At 31.5% G+C, this 19,465-nt stretch overlaps 1 protein-coding gene across 1 annotated transcript in view; it reads left to right on the top strand.

The window, feature by feature from the left end:
• LOC115891036 (POU domain protein 2-like) overlaps positions 1-19,465 on the top strand; it is a 175,903-nt gene that overhangs the window by 138,072 nt on the left and 18,366 nt on the right. The gene's annotated exons all lie outside the window — the stretch shown is intronic.

Raw genomic sequence — 19,465 nt, 5'->3', positions numbered from 1 at the left:
TACCTCGGATGCGCCTCGACAGAAGCAATATTTTGGGAAATTTGAGGAGAATAGGTTATATAAATAAAACGCTAAATTTGTAAATAGCCCTACTTATTTTATTAAATGAAATGAAAGGAGTGCCGTACTTTGCCTGGAATTCACATGTAAAAGAGCACAGCAGAGAAAATCATGATCACTATTCCAGAGAATCTAACTATGCTGTCCTGAAAGAGAAATAATAATATAGAAACTGCCCTCATACTTAGGTTTATAGTTTGATACATTCAAAATATGCCACATTTATATCGTTCAAAACTGAAGAGTTTTTTTGTTAGTTTAACGGGTCCCCACCCGTAGGTACGAAGTCCCTTGTTGCGGAATCGATGCTAAAGTTGAAGGTTTGGTGCCAATATCTTTAGAAATTATATATATTAGAATCTTTATAAATTGTTCTATGAATTATTCTATTTATTGTTTTTGTTTGCCCTTTTGCGAGCTAATGGTTAGTACACTCATCAAGGCCCTTATTCTCACAAACCACAAACATCGGCACGAAGGAACAGTAAGCGATTTTATTTAAATTACTTTTAAACTGACATTATTTACAGCATAAATAGATTCCATTAAATGCATACACATGTTATATATTATTATCTTTGTCAGTCTATAATCTAGAAGCCATTATTTAGCAACTATCATCTCTGTTCGTCGCCTGATTTCCCGCTCCCTAGTTTATGAATAATGTTTTAAAAATCAATAATTTTATTTATGTATACAGAGTGTCTTAAAAATGAATATTTTGAATTTAAAGAAATATGTCTATTTTTAAATAGGCGGTTCATCTCAAACTAACTAAAAAAAACTAACTTTTACTAACTAACTTTTAAATTACTATTCCAAATGAAACGAAATTCTAGAAAAAAAGTACAAATTTAACGCCTCTTCAAAAAAGGCTAATACAAATTTTGCATAAAATTATCTGGGGAGATAATATTTGATCCTTTCAAAATTTACATGTGATTTCCTATGTCCCGTTTTCCATTGCACCACACAGTAGTTGTTAAAGCACAAGACGGTTAATCATCCATTTGACCAAAACTTTCAGTAAATTTCAAAACATTTTTTTAACAAGCTTTAACCACATTTCTTCTTTTACAATAAGAATCTAGTAAAGCTATTTCGAGGAATATCAAGTTAAATAATCCCACATCTATCAAAACCAGGCCAAAAAGGGAAAGCTTATTAATTTCTAAATTGAATTAGATTATTACTGCTACTAGAATAGTAGCAGCCCTGAAAGCCGCAACCTGACCACGTCACATCTTTAAATATTCAGCAATGACGAATGCACGATCAAAAATTTTATAGATTCGTTTGGAATAGCTGGCTAGGGATAGACGCTAGAGGGATGGCGTTACAAGGGTTCTTCTTCCAGAAAAATACAAAACGCTTCACAATCTTTAATATTAAAACTAGAAGAGTTTCGGACTTCCATTGTCTTTATTTAGTTTGCTTACAGATGAAACAAAACTGTTTGAAAGTCTAGAACGTGTGAACTAAGAAATGTCCTAACAAAAACAAACCCTGAATCATCAAACCAAGAGAAACTACATGTACGACTTGACAAACATAAAAAACATACGCAAAGAGGTGAAACTATGAAGTCGAGCATTGCAGATCAGGTGTGGTCCAAGCATCACAACATAAAATAGTCGGAAGCCTGGGTTATTCATAAAGAACCCCATTGGAAAAAGCGAAAATTTAAAGAGGCTGTATTCACTTCTAACAATAATAAAATTTTTAGCAATCCAAGTATGGAAATTTCAACAATACGGCAACCACTCATAAAACGCTCCAATGCAGGTGTTTTTGGTGGAAAACCTCATGCTTGACTGTACCCAACAAATTCTCGGGAGAATGCTCGGCTCTAGAATATAAGGTCAGTAGTTTTAGTATTTAGTTTAGTTCACACTTGATAACGGTCAGTGATACTTCTGACCGAAACGTTGTGTAAGAAAAATAAATAAAAACAATGGAAGTCCGAAACTATTTTAGTTTTAGTACTGAATCATGAGGGTATAAAAGACCGAATAATGCAAAGCAGGAGAGCAATATCTATGTTGAATGGTGTACTGTGGAATCAAGGAATCTCTAAAGCTAATAAGAAGAACATATATAATACGGTAGTAAAAAGCATAATAACTTACGGAAGCGAAGTATGGCAGTTGAAAAGCAGAACAGAGCAGCAGAATACACAATTGTGGACGACATAAGAACAAAACAACTCATATGGTTTGGTCATGTGCAACGAATGCCCGATCACAGAATACCAAAACAAATTTTACTGTGGACACCTCGGGGCGGAAATAAAAGAGGAAGGCCGCGACGAAACTGGAGGGAGGGTGTGGATAAAGAACTAGAAAATAGAGAAATACCTGATGATCTCTGGCTAAATAGAGAAGAGTGGAGGTTAGGTGTCGGAAAACGTCGTAGAACGTTCTGAATCGACTTATATATATATACTGAATCATTGTCTGCCACATTGAAAGTTACAATCTTTAATATATTCGACTTGTAACTAAAGACTGTTCGGCCATCGTTCACCGTTACGTCATCATTATTTGTCATATATAAGTTTTAGGGTGTGTCTAAAATCAGTTCATATTGTTTAGAAAATATTAAGTAAGTACGTTCTCATGTCATTGATTGAGCGAGTTCCATTTTTTCGGCATTTGTTAATGTTTTTTGAACTCTTCTTCCGTTACAGTTGAATTGTTGAAATTGATATTTTTCAAGCATCAGCAACTCGCTATATTATAGGAACTTCAAAAGAGAAACAAAAAAAGAAACAAGAACAATAAGAAACAGCATCATTACTTATTTAGAAGAGTTTGATTTCGACCGCTAGAAAGTATCAAAGAACTTTCTCATGTAACAAAAAAATAGTTTTTTAATTATTGTTACCGAGCCCGGTTCTGTGATGGCCAAAAAGATCTGAACCCTAACTGGCAGTATTAATTAGAGTTTCCCGAACCGTACTAAAATATTTTCGTTCGATGATTGTGGAATTCGTCAACTAGTAAGCAAGGAATGATTCTCAAAAGTAAAACCGATAAAAATTTGAGTTTCAAATGAAAATAAAATCAAATTATTAACTCATGAGAAAAGAAACATGAACACAAGCGTAAGCAACACATGGGTAGCTTAAAAATTACATCAACCAACCTTAACTAAACCAACTCGCGGTACTTTCAGTACTAGGATTTCCCGGTTCTGAACCCTAGGTAATAGGTATTATAGAGTTAACAACATTAGCACGTTGAATAGTTTCCCTTTCAGGAGTATAAAAAAAGTTTTCGGAAATCATATTTTTTCGAAGAATGGCCCAATAATATTGTGGGTGTCGGATGTATAGGGTGCATGACATTAAAAGTCAAACTCTCAAGAAATGCTTGGCCATCGGCTATTTTACCGATCAGTTCTAAAAACGGCGCGTTCCAGATAACATACTTAAAAAACACATTAAAATTACTATTTTTTATTAGTGTAACAATTAAATTTAATATTTTCCTAACAGATGAAAGAACCAAAAACAGTTTGAAAATAATTGAGTTAAAAAATCATGTTTCAAAAAATGGTGCTACTTATTATAATTATAGTTTGTGTCAGTGTGGTTTTTGATAAACTTATAATAACTATTTTACTTTACTTAATATAAAACTAACCGTATATTATTCATAATGGACTTCATTTTTGTGATATCAGCAACGTGCTTTACAGGTATGTTAAAGTACATATTTTTTTAATTTTATACATTTTATTATACAGAGTGAGTTTTAAATAAGTGAAAACATATTTTTAGGGGTATTATAGAATTTTAACTCCTTTTTTGCGATTTTTGAAAACTTTTTTGAATTTTTTGTTAAAAAACATATCTTGATAATATGGCAACATACGTAGTAGATTAAATTTACAAGAAAGAAAATTTACCCAGGAAAGATCAAGTGGTTCTCAAAAATTTAAGCAGCAAATATTAACTCGGTTATTTTAGATTATTTGAAAAACAGAAAATAGAAAATATATGTTTCCTTTATCGAGATCTACCAGTCTTAAGACTTACCCTGTATATTATTATACCTTTACCCTATATACAAAAGTTGGAACACAGGTAAAAATTCATAACTGATTTTGAATTTTCTTCATCAGTAATGAATAACTGTAAATAACTGAAAAAAAAATCAGGATGTTTTTTAGATTCAGTGTTCTTACTTACTTACTACCATTACTCGCTGACGAGTATCTGACACGCATCAGAAGATGGTTACGCAAGGCGTTTTCTTTCATGAGCTTTTCTGTGACTGAAAAGCCCGATACGTGATGTTATCTCTCTTCCGCACTCCGGACGTTCAAATATCTCATTACTTTGTTATGTCTTTACTTTTTGGGTTGTCGCTGTTAACTGAGTTCACTCTCTTCTCCATTGCGTTCTATTGTGAGCTGCTTTCTCCCACTTATTCTGCATGCTTATCCCCTTTAAGTTTTCATGGAAAATATCCTTGTGCCTTTTGAGTTGTCCACCCGGTTTCCTCTTACCGTCTACAAGCTTACCGTAAAGAACAGATTTTGGTAGGCGGTTTTCTTGCATACGTGACCAGCTTATTTTAAGCGGGATTTAACAATCATGACGCTCTCGCAGCTAGCTTTTTCAAGGATCGATACGTTTGAGACATGATGGTACCATTTGATTCTCAACAGTTGTCTCAAGTGTCTCTGTTACAATTCGTTGAATGCGTTCATGTTCCGACGGTACGGCACCCAGATTTCGCTTCCATATAACATGGTGGGAATTATTATTGCTCGGTACTCTGCAAGTTTCGTCTTTGTGCTCAATTCGTGATTGTAGAAAAGCTTGTCTTTTAATTTCCAGAATGCTCTTAATTCGCTGCTAATTCTGTGCTGAATATCAGAGTCGATATTGGCCTTTAAAATTAGGCTATAACTTTTTTATTTTTTTTTTAGATAAAAAAAAACGTGATTTGGTATGTTAGTATATAACCTAAATTAGTATTGATTGGCGTGTTCAATTGTTTTTGATTACTCCCTGTTTCACGGAAATTACTACAACTTTTGATTTTTAAATGACACCCTTGGAATATGTTTACTTTATTTGATAGAAAATGACGCTCTGGATAAAATAACATATCATCTGTCAACTTTTGACATTTAGGCATGAAAATGCAATAAATTTAAAAACTGCGTAATTTTCTAACCAATCAAAATCTTTAAATTCAACCAATAAAATTAACGGATACATGAAAATTAAGCTTTAAGCCTAAAACCTTTTGAAACCCAAAAAACGGAAAAAGCTGGTTTAGCCAGCAATCCAGGGCCGTTCTTAGACTGTTAGCCGCCTGGAGCAAGCCCGAAAAAATGCTCCCCCCCCCCTACAGACAATCGTTTTTTTATTAGTGCGAAGTTTGATCCGAAGAATCAGGTGTGAAAAAAAAAATGGAAGTTGTGCTACAGATGGTAAGAAATACCGTATGATCGAGAAAAAACGGCGTCAAAGGCGGCTGGGGAATGACTATCGATGCTATTTTTGACGAGGTCGAACTCTGCTCAAAGTTAATTAACTTTATTTTGATTTTTTTAGTTAATTAAAATTCTTCTTCTTTTCACTTTAAAGATCTTCAAAAAAATTAAATTTTAATTAAAATTAATACTAAATGTAGAAAATCTAGAAGACAATAGTAAGTTTCCGGATACAGAAATCTATATCCAAAAAATATTTTTTTCTGATAATTTGAACTATACCAGTTTTAATTAATAAAAAATCTATATTAGGTAAATCCAGTAAATCGTAATTAATACTAAATGCGTCTTTAAAAGTAAAGAAGAGAAAAATCAAAAAGGCTCTAACCTAACAATCGCCCGTCCCAGTTCCAGGCATTTCGATAACTCGTTAACAAAAATCAGATTATTCTACTGTTAAAATGTATGGATTATCCTTTTGTAATTGTCTAATACACACTAGACCCTTCAGATTTAGTAAAACTGTAGCTGTAAACCAGTTATGTGTGTTCATTACTATACATGGAAGAAGTATTGTGTTTATCAACAAGGTTAATTGTAGGCCTTTAAATTTTGCTTAATATGGTCATATTTTGTAATATTCAACTCATAATTGTTGATACTTCTGGTGGATGATGTTCAATTTTATACATGTATAAAATATAAACACACTAAATTGAAGTACTAGAAACGGTAAGGTGGGATATTTTTACGAATCTGTATTATTACTTTTTACTTATAGAATATCTACAGCTGTGTATAACCTCTAAGAAACAAATTAAATGAACAAAACTATGTCCAAGAAATAGTCTATTGTATAGAGGATTTAAGGAAAACCTTAAAATGTTTGTACAATTTGTTTTTGAATTTCTTCTAGGTTTCTGCATCTTCGGTCAGTGAAAGTAGAAATATTGAAAGCAGTTTTTTCAGTCCATAATATTCAACATTTAAATTGATATATAGGCACCATAATTGAGATATAGGCACTATAGGCAGCAAAATATTAGCCTTATAATCCCGGAAGCTGTGGCCAATAAATTAAATGATAAATAATTGTAAATTGTTTATACATATATAAATCACTTGTTTTAAAATAAAAAATTGGCATTTTAAATTTTATATTGTATTTATTTATTAAATGATAAAATTAAAATATTTATATACTACATGATCTAACACTGTAAGTCTTAGTTTCTTTGGTTTGGTTTACTGTTTGCCGAGTACTATGGGTATAGTTCATTAAATTAATAGATTCTTTTCTTATGATTGACATATGCATATTAATTGTTTTCTTAAGTTATGTTACAATGAAACTCACTTTATAAACAGTATAATATAGGTATTTATTTTCTTTCGAATGGTATTACAAAATATGTTTTACTGTGAACCCTACTAATTAATATACTATGCCTGGTTCAAGAGTCTAAATCTGTACTTATTACATTATCATTTAATTTAATAACAAACCTAAAATATTTGTCTGCGACTTACTAAAAAAAACAATTATGATTTTCGAAAGTGATTAATACAGCTTTTTGTAAAATTATACATTACTTCTTGATGTATGTATTATATTAATTCATTTATTTACTTAAATTGTTCCAATGTGTATATTATTTCCTACAATCTACCAGTAGTTACGTTAAAAGTTAAGTATGTAAATAAATGACTTAGGAGCCTAAAATTATTGAGATTAAATAACGTAATATATAAGTAAATAAAATTGACAATACACCAATAAAATATTTTAGCAATAACCATTGATTCCTGCATGGAACTTTACTTGAACACAGCATCACCAATTTTGTTTTCATTAAATTCTCTATGCAATAGATTATTTCTTGGACACAGTTTTGTTCATTTAATTAATATGCTTCTTGGAAAACAGAAACTTAGGCATACACAGAAACAGATACTCTATAAGTAAAGAAGTAATAATAAAGGGATTCGTAAAAATAACTATCTCACCTTATTGCTTCTAGTACTTCAATTTGGTTTGTTTATATTTTATATATGTATAAATTGAACATCATCCACCAGAAGTATCAACAATTATGAGTTGAATATTGCAAAATATGACCATATTAGGCAAAATTTAAAAGCCTACAATTAATTTTGTCGATAAACACGATACTTCTTCCATCAACTAACAGATTATTTACTGGTATTAAACACACATTTTTATTTACAGCTATAATCAATGCAATATTAGTAAATCTGAACGGTCTAGTGTGTATGAAACAATAATAAAAGGCTAATCCGTACATTTTAACAATACAATAATCAAAATGTTGTCGAAATGTCTCGGTCGGAGGCTTGTCGGACGACGAGATTTAGTTAGGTTAGAGTCTTACTGGCCTTACTCTTCTTTATTTTGAAAAAAGGCGTTTACTGCATTAAGGATGATTTAATATCGATTTTTATTGAGTAGAACTGGTGCAGATCGAAACATTTGAAAAACAATTTTTTGGGAAATAGATATGTGTATCTGGAAACTTTCTATTCTTTTCTGGTTTTTCTATATAAGGTATTAATTTTTGACAAATTTTATGTCAGTTCTCAGTAACTGACGTCTAGAGTTCTATCTCGTCAAAAATAGCATCGATAGTCATTCCCCAGCCGCCTTTGACGCCGTTTTTTCTCGATCATACGGTATTATCAAACGCTTTTCGAAAAAAAAAGGAAATAAATATTGCAAGATTTTCAGAATTAGCATTTAAATTTTGTATTTAAAAGGAGCATCACATGGTACCTAACAAGAATAAAAAAAAAACATTATAAGATACATTAACCAAACTAACACCTAAAACTAGGTTATATAAATTATTAACAAAACAAAATTCGTAATAAATACATAGACATAATCCTGAGAAACCAAATTCCTAACATGGACATAACTAAAAAAATTTTTTTTTCTTGCTTTTTTTTCGGGAAAATTTGAAATAAAATCGTCGATGTTTAGACTGTTCGCTATTTCGTGCTCAATAGATATTAAAAGATAGGTAATCCGCTTAATCGTTCTTGTGTCATACCTGATCTCAGGTAATTCTCAATTATTTTGAGTTTAGAAAAACTTCTCTCCCCGATTGCCGCTGAAACCGACAGCGTTAATAAGATTCTTATGGAGATGTAAATATTTGGAAAGTTTCCAATCAGATCGTCAATTTTTAAATATTTTAGTGTGTGTTTTGGACAACTGAAGTTTTCGGCATTATCCGGTGGTATTAGAGCAATTAGAGCTAAAATCTCGTCCCGAAGCTCTAGGCCATTAATATCATGTTTGTCTCCGTCCGTTATATAGAGATGAAGATCCATACAATGCTTTGCTATTTTCTCTCGTTGATATTCCTGAGAACTGTGAATTCGTATAAAAACGAAAAATAGTCCGAGTGAGCTTTTAACAGGTCAAACCTTTCCTGGAGAGCCTCATGGATTGTATCTAGGACAACAAAGGAAAATTCGATTTTAAACTTTTCCTGTAGATCAAAAATTGGCTCATCCACTGATTCATACAAAACCTGTCTAGTTTTTTTTCTGGAACTAGCTCTAATGTTATTAGTAAAAACTGCTTCAACTTTCAGCTCTTCTTCCAGCTCTGCAGCATCCACTAATATTTCTCTAAAAGGGTTGTCAGTCCTTATTTTGGCAAAATAGTCGTCGATAGCTTTTAGAGCTTTTGTGGACTCAATGATGTCGAGTTTCTCATTCTGAAACAGTTTACTAGTTGCATTTATACTGTTGGAAATTTCGTACCGAAAATGACCATTTTTTCAAAAATGACGATGATGTACCGAATTTGGTCAAAATGTACCGAATTCAGTACAATTGTACCGAAACTGCCGCCCTCAAATTTGGCCGCCTGAAGCAACTGCTCCTCTGCTCTACCCCTCAGGACGGCCCTGCAGCAATCACTCACTTGGTTTAGTCCAAAATTACCTGGCGTGAGTAAGTATACCTCGGGTACCTACGCCTATGTACCTACCGGCCACAGCGTTACCTTTGCGAGATCTCGCTCTTATCAATATTATTCCGAATATCGTTTAATTATTATCTATCGATAACACGCATACACACATAGTAAATATATCTTATTTAAAATATTCACTTTTAAGATTATCTTCAGTACTCCAATATGACTTCCATGTTATCGAACGGTATGCCGTACAAAAATTATTTTAATGCCTTTGATAATATGCCGGTGCCAAATTTCAATGCGTTTCCGTTTGGTAAGTGACACACGCACGCATCATTATCAGTATTGTCAAAGATAGATGATTTTTGAAGTATTTCATATTTTATTAAATTAATATTATGTCAAACAGTCCGAAAAAATATTGATTTTTTGCATTCCAGTGAAACATATATTTTTTTTAAATTATTACTTGTTTTTGAATTAATTTTGTATTTTTTTCTGTCTTTGTGATTTTTTTTCTTTTGTATTCATTACATAGTAGTTAAATAAATTAATATATCAAATAGTTTTCAAAATATCGATTTTTGCATTAATGTTTATGAGATACTTTTTTCTGCCTTTCTGATTTTTTTGCTAATTTTCTAAGATTTTTTAATGCATTTTATATGGGTAATTTTTATTTGGTTTTTTAATATATCATACAATTTTGTTACTTAATTTTATGATACATTTTTTTTATTTTATTTAATTTCTTTGATTTTATTTTCATTATTTTTTCTGTTATATTTATTAATTATATATTTAAATAAGAACAGAAAGGCAATCTTGGGTGTTAAACGAAAAATAAATAGCATCAAAAACATTTAAAAAATTATTTGTTTTGGTAATCAGTTTATTTTATTTATTATTTTCATTAGTGTATAAGCATTTTTTCTATTACTCCAGTTAAATATTTTTTGAATGATATTATATAGGGTGAGTCTTAAATAAGTGCAAATATTTTTTGAGGTAGTATATTTCGAAAAAAAAAATAACACAACAAAATATCACGAAAAAAAAATTGAAAATTTGGAATTTTTAGTTAAAAAACATAATTTCTTGATAATATGGCATCATAAGTAGTCGATTAAATTTACAAGAAAGAAAACCCAGGAAAGATACAGCAGTTCTTAATATTTAACCAAAAATCATTTTTTTCTTAGATTTTAAATGAAAAATAACTGGATTATTTTGGAGTTATTTGAAAACGATAAAGAGAAAATATTTTTCTTTTATCGAGATCTACCAGCTCTAAAAATATATTGCTTATTTAAGACTCACCCTGTATAAATAAAAAGGAAACTGTATCTAGATTTTATTTTATTTCATAAAATATAGTTTACTTTTCTGCAGTTTTATTAATGATGAAAAAATAATTTCTTTTGCCTTATATTTTTTTTCTATAAACGTTAACATAATATACGGTATCATCGAAAAAACGCCTTTTAGTTGGCTTAAAAATGACGATAGTGACATTTCACATATAATTTTACATACAAATAATACGAATCTTCATTCCCGAGCCTACTTTAATGCCGTTTTTTATGGTATACTAATTCTGACGATTATTTTTTTCTTAAATTGTGTAAAATATCAAAATGCACTTACATTAGCATGACTAGTTCATTGATATCGTAACGAATACACACCCATATTTTAGCATTATTGTCTTGTTTATTTTAACAATAATTCAGTATTTGCAAAACCCGCTATCCATCTTTATTGACACTAATTATGTTTATAAAATATTATCTCCATTATTTCAAAATACTAAAGATTTAGTCATTATTCAGTGTCTCACATCTACGCCTATTTTTTATTTTTTTTAATATTAAAATACCAAAAAAAAAGATGTCATAGTGACCTTTGAAATGACAAACGATGATAATTTTTGTCTAGTACAACCATGTCATTTATTTAAAACGAACACAAAAATTTGTCAAAAATTAATATCTACCTAGTCATTCGCAGTTCTCGTAGTAGTTACATTAAAACAACTTTAAAACATTTATGATATACAGGGTGAGTCTTAAATAAGTGCAAATATTCTCACGGTTGGTAGATCTCAATAAAAGAAATATATTTTCTTTTTACCGTTTTTCAAATAAGTCCAAAACAAACGGGTTACTCAAATTTGAAAATTTGAAAAACTATACATATATATTTTTAAAAATGTTGAGAGTCACCGGATTTCTTTTATACTTGGATCCTTGTTAGTGCTGTAAGCTGTAAGTGCTGTAGAGCAAAACAGCGACCATGGTAATATCAGAGATTAAGATATACCGTGGGAAAATTTGCGGTGAACAGGCAGTTCTAAAAAGTTGTTTAAAATATACAGGAAAATTTAAAAAAAAAATCAACATTTTCATTTAGCTTAAAAAACATAGACGTGTTCCTGAAGTCGAAATATACCACCCCTAAATATGTATATTTGCACCTACTTAAAACTCGCCCTGTATATAACTCTAAAAACTTTAAGGTTTTTTGGTGGTACAACTATTTTACGTCATTTTCGATAAATTGCAATAGATTTTGCAAATTGCAATTGTAATTTCCTTCTAGATTTACTACCATTAAACAATTACCAGTTGTAAAATAAATAATAATATCATAAAATAAGTTCAGTAAAGACTGACAAATCAAGAAAATTTCAAATCAAATTCAAATATGTCAAACGAATCGTCAAACAGAACTGTCAAGTATCCCCACCCCAGGTCCCTACTTCTGTGTACTCATGCATGAATACAGCATTATACTCCTTCCTTATGAGTCCATTTCACTAGTCCGAAAAAGTAGCAAAATAAGCGTTTGGCATTTAACGTTTTATGTAAAACTGGCTAGATATTTTTACACAAATGAAGAAGGAAGTTAAAGGTAAAGAATTATACTATATCCGTATTGTACCACATTTTTAGACAACTTCTTTATTTTTCAGATTTTGATGGTCAAATATCAACAAAATATTTCTTATGTTTGAACTAAATTTTCTCGAAAATATAGACATAATTTAAAATTCCGTTACAATACGGAAATAAATTGAAGTTTTGTGATTACAGTGATGTATAATTTATTTGATTTTGTAACAAATTGCTCGCTAATTTATGGTAAATACTGAAGCTCTGCAAACCTTAATCAAGCCTTAATCAAAGCACGTGTGTTTGGAATTTTGTGGCTTAACACGATTGGATCGGGCCTTAGGCCTTAGGCAGATTTCTGAACTATAATATATATTTCCTTCGGCCACATACCCGCTTTACACGACCCCTGAGAGCGACCCAAATAGTACAGCGTAATAGATTTTTAATCTTTTTACTCAAAGTCCAGAACCTTTTTGATATCAAATGTGTAAACACTCAACATTATTTCATGTCAGTTGAATTCCTGTGACTTGTTCAAGTCACTTGACTTGTGATAAAGCTCCTTTATTGTCTAAATCTTACCAGCAATTCAATAATAATTAAGGATTTGATAGATAGCTACAATATAAGGAGAAAAATGATACGATCCTTTTTGTTAACCAGACCGATTCAGTGAAAAATCGTTTTTTTTTTCTCGGCTTGACAATTCCAAATGTCCAGCGAGACCCAATCATCCGCGCTCCGAAACATAACCGAGAAAATATTATTTCAATTACATCGAAGGACTTAATTGCAGCAGGAGATGCTGCATTTGATACCGGCCCGTGAATTATTGGACCAATCCATCGCTTCGATCCAATTACTGGATATTATTGCCCGGCTTTTTGAAGCGATTAATTTTTTACCGCGCGTTTGGTATCCCTCCCCCCCCCCTTTCTCCTTCTCCTCCCCTGTTCCATTCGTCTCGCCGTATTTCGTTCTCGCTTAATTGCAATTATTATTAATTGCCAAAATTTATTTTTGCTCTGTCGTTGTTGTTCGATTAATTTTCAGTTTGATAGGATTTTCTTTTGGTGTCCCTTAACCGTATACTGATTTGATTTGGTCTGATGCTTCAATCTTAAGAGTCCATTTCAGTATATACCTAGTCCGAAAAAGTAGCAAAATACGCGTTCGGCATTTAACGTTTTATGTAAAACTGTCACTATAGGTATTTTGACACAAATGAAGAAGGAAATTAAAGATAAAGAATTATACTGTATCCGTTTTGCAGCAGATTTTTAAACAACTTCCTAATTTTTAAGATTTTGATGGTCAAACCTCGACAAAATATTCCTTGTGTTTGAACTAAATTTTCTCAAAAATATAGACATAATTTAAAATTCCGTTACAGTATGGAAATAGATTGAAGTTTTGTGATTACAGTGATATATAATTTATATGGTTTTGTAACAAATTGCTCGCTATTTTATGGTAAATACTGAAGCTCTGCAAACCTTAATCCAGCCTTAATCAAAGCACGTGTGTTTGGAATTTTAGATATGGCTTAACACGACTGGATCGGCCTTTTGAAAAGACAATCATTTTTGCAGTTAACAGCAAAGGAAGCATTTTGAGCATTTGATTTCATCTAGCTAATTTTTGTCAGATAATTATAAATAGGTTTATATCTAGTTTTAAATCTGTAATAATTAAAATATGTTTTAAACGTGTATCTTTTTATTACCTTTAAGTATTTTACTCTACAATCTTTAATTTTTGGTAAATTAAAAGAAGATATATCACACAGCCACCTAGATTTTTTTCAAATAATAAAGATCTACTGACGCAAAATCATAAAAATTAAAATATCTAGTAAAATCTTTGTCTGAGGGGTAGGCAAACTTAATAATATTTTGAAGATATATAAATTCCCCATTTAACACCGGAAAAATATACTGGGTGTTTCATTTAAAATAAAGGAGTAACTTGATTTTTAAGGGGACTAATGTTCAATATTAATTTTATCTCACCCTGTATAACTTTTCGGGTCAAATTTCAATTTGGTTTAATATACAATGGTTACTGTAATTAAATATCAAGCTATACAAGGTCAACTAAGATTTAGGTAGGTAGCTGTTATCGAAATTTAAAATTTACTCTTCATTTTCACAAAATATGAAATATGTCAAAATCCTTAGATTTTAGGTGTATGCTTCTTTAATAGAAGTCTTCTTTATTTTTTTTTCGTAGAATCGGAAATTCAATTAATATATAGGGTGTTCCATTAAAAAAACACAACTTTGATGTGTAGGTAACTTTTTTGGGGGACACCCTGTATAACTCTATATATTTTTATAAAATGCTTTCAGTTATACTACATATCCTGCCAAAATTTAATTTCGATATAAACTACCGTTCTCCTTGAATCTTCCGCGGCGTATGGTATTTTTTATCTGAAAAAATTTGAACTTTTGAGAAACAAAAAGTTGTACTGTTGTGATATGAAATTTAATTTTTCATTATCTCTTTTCTACTTTCCATTACAGATACTGTCTCCTTTGCTTGCGTTTCCATTTGGAACTATGTACATTAGCCGTTGCCTTATTTATGAATGCGGACACATAAGGAGGACCATTTGCGGGAAAAATGTCCATCTCGGTCCGTCTCGGGTAGTTTAGCCTTTAGGGCTCCCTGGGGCCCGGCGACCCCAGGCTATTATTCGACGCCCGAAGGGACTCGGGGCTTTTGCATATATCCTACTTTATACACGTCCTTACATTCTCTATTTTCTCGCCTACGTCGCGTCGGTCGAGACATTCGGGCCTAATGGATGGACTCTACTTTTATTTCCTATTATGTTTGAGGTATGGATGGTTTTCTTTTACAGTAACCTTATTTATTATCTGTAAAGTACAATTTTTCTATTATTTTCATTCACTAAGTCTGTAGGAATAATTTACAAAAAATGTGAAATTGATTTAAATGGGGACCAGGGAAGCAATGTTTGGTCTGTCTGTTCTCTTACAGAAATGTAGAGACCAACAAAAAGACGTATACATTTGTTTCATCGACTACGAAAAGACCTTTGATAAAGTAGAACACACTGTGCTGTTTAACATCTTGCAAGAAAAAAGTTTAGACAAGAACGATATCCAATACTTAAAAACACTATATTGGAATCAGACAGCATACATAAGGTTATAAAGCAAGACGAAACAGACGAAATACCAGTACAACGTGGAGTTCGTCAGGGATGTGGACTGTCTCCCTTATTGTTTAATATATACTCGGGATATATATTCGATAAGGCCCTACAAGATAAAGGCATTGGCATAAAAATAACTGGCGTCCCAATTAACAACCTTAGGTATGCAGACGACACCGCGATTATCGCTGACAACCCTGAGGCTCTTCAAGAACTTCTAGACGACATAGTTCGGGAAGGAGATCCATTGGTCCTTAAAATAAACACGGCGAAAACCAATATAATGATCGTTAGTAGGAGAAATATTTCACCATCCAACATACGAGTATACGGACAATGCGTAGACACGGTAAATAAGTTCAAATACCTGGGATCCTTGCTAACATCGGACCTTGATTCCGACTTAGAAATTACATCGCGTATAGAATAGGCTAGATCAATGTTTAACAAAATGAGAAACCTACTATGTAACCGATCACTCAACATCAACATACATCTGCGTTTCGTCCATTGTTATGTATACTCAATCCTCTTATACAATTGTGAGACATGGACGATTAAAATGAACACCATTGTTGGAAGCTTTTGAAATGTGAATCTACAGAAGACTCTTGAAAATACCCTGGACATATCATGTACGCAGTGACGAGGTTCTTGGGAGGCTTAACAAGGAAAGGGAATTACTTGCAAATATAAAAAAATGAAAGACAGCATACCTGGGCCATGTCATGCGCAATAGCAGAGCAAAGCTTCTGAAGTTGATTGTAGAAGGAAAGGTAAAAGGCAGAAGAGAACTTGGGAGACGCAAGCACTTTTGATTGAAAAACTTACGAGACTGGACTGGACTGAACTCACACGAACTGTTTCGAGCTGCACAGGACAGACAGTGTTTCGCCGCGATTGTTGCCAACCTTCATTATAAGATGGTACTATAAGAAGAAGAAGACTTTAGGCTCGATGCATTTCAGTTGATTTTAAAAATTCCGACCGCAGCGCTCGATACAGCAGAAATCAGAAGTTTTTGCTCTGTATTTCACGCAGTTCCGATGTTGATGGCATTGAAATAATATTAAAATCGTGGCTTAGACAGGGAAATTAAAATAACTTTCGTTGCACATCATAATACGACCAACAGCAAACTCCGTAAGACGACGCATGGTGTCATGGATGACGTGCAACGAAAGTTGTTTCAATTTCCTTATATTTAATTTTTTATTAAAGCTTCATTCAGAACCTCGCAATTAGTGGAATAAATTAGTGGTTTCAGTTACCCTTTATACTTTTTAGTGTACGATCATTCAAAATGTCTAAAAAACACAATTAAAATTAATAAAATATCCTAGCAACATCTTGCGATAATCAGTTGTATACATAGAGAAACTCCATTATTTAGCTTACAAAACAATAAACTTTTGATTTCTAACCAAATTTCTTCTTGGCGACGATGATCAAAGGCCAAAATGACATTCCTCGCAAGTTTTAAAGTATAGAGAGTGGAAAAGTGAAAAGTTTGTTAACTTTTTCCATTAATTGAAAATTCCTATCACTAATTTTGACGTTCTAAATGCTGACATTCAAATTAGAGGAACAAACTTCTACGCTAATTGAAACCATTAAGCTATTCCACTAATTGCGAGGTTCTGAATGAAGCTTAACACTTCAGTCCGCCTATATGTATTTAATTTCGTACTTCTAATATTTTTACTGTGAAAAATATTCCTTATTTCGGCTTTTCAAATTGTCATCTTGTATAATTCCGGAGAAAGTGACACACTCAAGAAAAATTACAAAGGTTATAAATATTTAAAAAAGGATTACATACTTAAATCTAGAATAGTAATATGTCGTAAATATTACTAATATCTGATAACGCGTTGCCAATAAATGCTCGAAAGGAGGGATTAGAATTCTGAATATTTAAGGCAAGATCAAAAGCGTCGACAAAAAAAATGTTTACAAATTCATATCGTTCGCATCTTATCTTAATTCCGTCAAAAACGCGGAAAAGTATACAATTTTAAATACTGCTAATTTGGTTATTAAGTTCTAATGATAATGATTCGCTAAAAATAATTATTACGCGTATGTATAAATGAGTTAGCCACTTAAATGTACACTTGCTAAAAATGTATTTAAATTGATATTCACAATTATTATCATATTCATAATTTAGAGTGTATACTTTCTTGTTCATGTGGCAACACACGGCCAAAGTTTGACACGGCGCCGGCGTTGAATATATTGACAACATGACAACTGACTAAACCAAATAAATTTAGGCTGTATTCCGTTGCAAAGCCAGGCGACTGGTAAACTAGGGTAAAAAGCGGTTCCTGAAAAACATCGGTTTGATACGGAACGGTTTGGTAAAATATTGGAAACGTCAAATGTTGACGTTTTTTAAATTTCAATACCTCCACAAAACATCCCCCTTTAGAAGTTCATCTGTCATGTTAAGAAATGAAAGTAAATAATAAAGCGCCTCTCGTGTTTGTTCGCACTCTAAAAATTTCAATTACCTAATGCTTGTATATATTTTTTAAATTTACATTTTTCTAATTGTAAAGTAATATATTGCATTTAAATGGAATATATTACATTACAATTATGTCAATTACAGGATTATAGGCTCGTTTTCTAACATTTTTTAAATAAAACGAATTTTTAAATTTCAATATATGTATATTTGTCGTAGGTATGAAAAAAGTAAAATATAAAATGGACAAACGCTTACTTACATTGCAATAAAACTTCCACTTTTAGTTTTGCAATCCAAATGCAATATTTCTATTTCACAAATAAAAATATCCGACAATACTAAAATCACTGAACCTTCCGCAGCTGACAACGAAAACTGAAAAATATAACGGCACTTTTTGTTTTGGACCTGCATATCAACATTACGCTCTACCATTATGAAAATATCTAATTATAACTTGTAAATATTTTAATATTTTAACATGATTTTAACTATTTCTGACAATAATTAACTTTTTGTTTTCAAGATTTTGATCAAGATGACATTTTACACGGCAACTGACATACATGTCATAATATTTGAATTTTAAATAGGTATGTAATATAATTTAAATTAATATAATGCAACTTTATACTAAGAAAACATTTTTATGCACTCACACAATACAACAAAGTCTAATAATATAGTTTGAAAGCAATGAATATTGAAATCAAATTACAAAAGTTAAGCGCGACCCCTTGTGTCAAAATTAAATGATTAAATTTTCGGAATTTTTGCACCATTTGGTGACCGGTGGCGCCTCTAGTGTTTGTTCGGGCGGTTGGTCTTTTACTCCCACTTATGGCCATTAAAGAAAAAGTTCTAAAGGGAGATGTTTTGTGAATTAATAATATTATAAAATTTATCTTTTATGCATTTTTAATGTACCTATTCTCTGCTTTTACGTTTGCTTCTTGTTTTCAATGGTGTTTAATATTGAAAAGTACTTTATTTAAAAACTGTTAAAATCTTCAAAAATTATAAAATCTTTCAAAATCTAAACCAATCTAAACCGCTCTCATTGAAAAAATTCCGAAAAGTGTTTAAATGCTATCTTGTGAGTTTAATTTAAGTTTTATTTACTCAAACCCGTAATAATTGTGAAAAAGTGGCATTAAAAACTTAAAAAGCTGTGCTGTGAACTGCAAAAACCATGGTGGATCGTGACATAACGTCGGTTTCCAATGTTTCATAGCTATTTCATGCATGTCCTTATATAAAATAAAGTTTCTTGTATGCAACACACTGTATTTTATTTATAAAATTAAAAGAAAATAATAATAAATTTGAATAAACAATATTATTTGACGATATAATTCCGGAAAAAGCCGAACCGATCCCAAATTATCAAAAGGTTTGAGTAGCGACCGTTGCAAGAATAGCGCCAAATAGTGTGT

This window comes from Sitophilus oryzae, unplaced genomic scaffold, assembly GCF_002938485.1.
Source record: "Sitophilus oryzae breed Bouriz unplaced genomic scaffold, Soryzae_2.0 scaffold_942_pilon_pilon, whole genome shotgun sequence".
In the NCBI taxonomy this organism is placed as follows: domain Eukaryota; kingdom Metazoa; phylum Arthropoda; class Insecta; order Coleoptera; family Curculionidae; genus Sitophilus; species Sitophilus oryzae.
Note: the sequence above shows the minus strand (reverse complement) of the source record. Positions and strands in the feature narration are given on the sequence as shown.